Source organism: Triticum aestivum, chromosome 4A (genome assembly GCF_018294505.1).
Source record: "Triticum aestivum cultivar Chinese Spring chromosome 4A, IWGSC CS RefSeq v2.1, whole genome shotgun sequence".
NCBI lineage: Eukaryota > Viridiplantae > Streptophyta > Magnoliopsida > Poales > Poaceae > Triticum > Triticum aestivum.
In genome coordinates this window covers 677,140,811-677,144,295 of record NC_057803.1, presented here as the reverse complement: position 1 = coordinate 677,144,295, position 3,485 = coordinate 677,140,811, and the positions used below count along the sequence as shown (strand labels likewise).

The window sequence follows — 3,485 nt, the reverse complement described above, 5'->3', positions numbered from 1 at the left end:
CGGAAGCGCGATATGCAAGCAATCCGGATGGCGCTTTTCAGGATCCGAAACCCCTAGGTCGGCCTGACCGCCCCTAGGGCCCCGAGATTCGCCGCCCTGCAAACGAACGAAGAATGAGAAAGAAGACAGAACCAGGGAGAGGATAAAAGTAAAGGTAAAAGTGGTAGATTGATTTGTTCGATTGTGTGTTGTTGTTCAATCGGTTGTCACCCCTTAGGTATATAAGAGGCGGCTGGACTTCCCGTGCAAGGAAAAGGCTTGGATTCACGTCCAAAACCCTAATCAAATTCGAATGGTTTTTGTCCGAACTTTCCAAACTGTTCGGTCTAAAACTGGGTGCACCTTGTGGGTCATTTTTGAGACGACCTCGGATGAAAACGAGACCAAAAGCAATTTTGACCGTATCGACGAGACGAACAACTTTCATGTTGAATGTTTTCGATTCGAGATCATCTTCAGGGCCAAATCGCTCGCGCAGAATAGGTAATTATTCACGCAACTCATCAGACATAGTCGCATGCGTGTCTGGTCCCGGGCGTCATATTTTGCTCACTGCAGGATCGCGCTGTGCGGGCTCTAACTTTTGCATACTTTTGCAGGACGATTTTTATATCAAGATCGGCCATTTCTACGAGATGCACAACTTTCATGTTGAAACTTTTTGCATCCTGCCATCTTAATTGAGTATCATGCCATTTTATAATCTAATGTCAACATAAGCATCTCTGAAATTGTCATACTTCTTGCATCCGAGCTCCGTTTTGAACCATCTTTGCATCCATCTTGAACTTCTTAAAGAGAGTCATCCAATGATGACTTTCAATCAGAAAATTGACTTTATCTTGCTACAGCTTCAAGCCACTCTTTGATACCAATGCCATTTTCGAGCGTCAACACCACTGACCTAGGCAAAGGCCTAGCCGCACTGGTGAAGGCCTCCTCAAGTGGGCATGTAAGGTTATGGACGCGGAAGAAGCCGTCGCCCGTCAAGCTCGTCATAAACAAGCACTCGAGTTTCTCCTTAGTGAAAGGGTTATTAACATAGATTAACAGGACCTGCCATCAAGGGGATGTAGCTCAGATGGTAGAGCGCTCGCTTAGCATGCGAGAGGTATGGGGATCGATACCCCACTTCTCCAATTATTGCTTTTTGCAGATCTGAAAAATACTGTCAGACCCAAATTCTCCATCAGTGAATGCAGTTCCTGGAATGTTGGACATCCCCAAACGAACGATCAATTTTGGGCTGCTGCCACAGTACGGAAAAGTTCAGACCAGAGCGATCATGTGCTTCAGCAAATGTCACCATATCTGGTAAAGCAACGTCTAGCTCTCAACCAAGTGAACTACGGTAAAATCAGACCAGAGAAGGGCTCCTCTCACAAGCAAGCAAGGGGAGCAAACTATGGTAACACCACAGGGTACTGCAACGTGACATTTACTATATCATTACAGTTAGGCAGCCCACGAGTACTATCCACAAGATTTCCTACTTGATCTTAAGCACAATCGTAACTAGATGATACGTTGGGCGTTGCTTTAATAATTTGTTGCGATTAATTTTAGCGAGGCTTGGTATTATGAAACATATATGGTCGGCTTAATAATATGATAACTGGAGATGAAAATGTAAATGATGTATTGTATTTCATTTGATAGTGCATTTTTTCATGCATGGTTGCATGCTTAAGGTGGCAACTTCGCATGGTAAGAAACAAAAGATTAGTGGAGATTACCTAGTTGTTTATATAGGATTTGTTGTATTTGAATATTGTATATATAGTTGTACAACAAATATTGAATATAAATAGCATAATATAATAGAAAGCTTTTCCCCATTTGCATGTTGACGTGGATCTTTTCTTATGCATGGTTTCATATTGAGGTGACATATTTGTATATTGAGAGTAAATAGGTTAGTGAGAATCATCTCCTTATTATGTATTATAGGATTAGTTTTCCGTGGCCTAACGTGGGCGTGGGGTGTTTGCTCATATGACGAAGATTTTTGGTCGTCGGGTCCTCTAGAAGCCAGATTCGGTACCGATCATCCCTGCATTGAGATGGATACAATAAATTATGGGGAAATTAATTTGGTTGTAATGCAGTTCTAATACTAGTTGTTAACTATTATCCGTTGAGCTCGAGATACTATTGAATATTAAAAAAACTATTATCCATTGAGATCGAGATACTACTAAATATTAAAAAAAAAAGGCTCCATTTGTAGTAGAAAGTCCACATCATAAACCAATAGCGAATATTAAGGAAAAGGCTCAATTTCTAGTAGAAAGTCCACATCACAAACCAATAGTGTGTATCGTGTAGAAACAAGATGGGTGGTAGCAAGTTAAATTTGGGATGCTAATCTTGCTCTGGTAAGTGTTCTAGAGATGATACTAAATATAGGTTAACTAAACTCCATTATATATTTATGTATGATTTTTTAGAATCTAGCATGACCACTCTTGATGAGTCCAAGTACCTAGTCGAAATAGGATACCTTGTGGGTGTGTCGAGACCTCATTCACCTGACAAGACCCCTTCGTCTTGTGTCCCACTACGCCATAGTATGCACTTCAAGGGAATAAGGACGGGTGCACTATGTTAGAGATCTTATGGTTACCGAAGATACTTGCCCTCAATCACGAGATCACATGATACGCATCGTACCCGCTAAAGGCAGCTGCCTAATTATCGACCCTAGCCTACCTACATAAAGGAAGGACAAGGCCTCGCCAGAGGGACATCTCATTAAGTGAGAACAACCTCGTAACCTAGCTCAAAATACCAATTCTGGACCATTGTAATCCTACCATCAAGTAATAAAGTTTGATAAGCAAAATGTATGGATTATTCCCAACCGGGGTCATGAACCTAGGTAAAATAATTGTGTCAACTTCGTCGCCGACTAAGTTCCCTTCTGCACCACCACTCTCTCTATTTTCATACGCTACTACATATCGATCATAATATCGGTAGTGCATTAATCATCAACAAGCACCTTTATACACCATATGATACCAAGTGCATTGCCCGTGAGCGTATCAAATAATCAAATCATTTGTATGTAGAAGTAGTAGAATCAACAGTATCCATATGTTCGTCGATGATTACTATAAACGATAATATTTCAACACAAAATACATAGCATGCATACGATGGTAAAATAATATTGAACACATCATAATTTGTAAGACAACATTTGACCACGAAAATACCAAGAATCAATGTCGAAGTTTCTGTAAATTTGGTTACCTGATCATACACTAGAGATTGTTATTAAGATATTTGTTTAAGCATACGATCAAGCGATCTCTCATATGATATTTAATAATATCAATGTATACACTATCATACACAACAACATATGCTCTATGTAATTGATGTGATTGTCGAAAATAGTTCAAGGAGCATTTTTACTATGAAATACACCTTCTATTTCGCACAAAACATGTATTACATTACAAATGCATAACAAAGCA

General features: G+C 39.9%; 1 non-coding gene across 1 annotated transcript; it reads left to right on the top strand.

The window, feature by feature from the left end:
- Nucleotides 1–1,066: 1,066 nt before the first annotated feature.
- Nucleotides 1,067–1,139, top strand: TRNAA-AGC (transfer RNA alanine (anticodon AGC)). The gene has a single exon. It is a non-coding gene; the product is annotated as a tRNA-Ala (tRNA).
- Nucleotides 1,140–3,485: the final 2,346 nt, after the last annotated feature.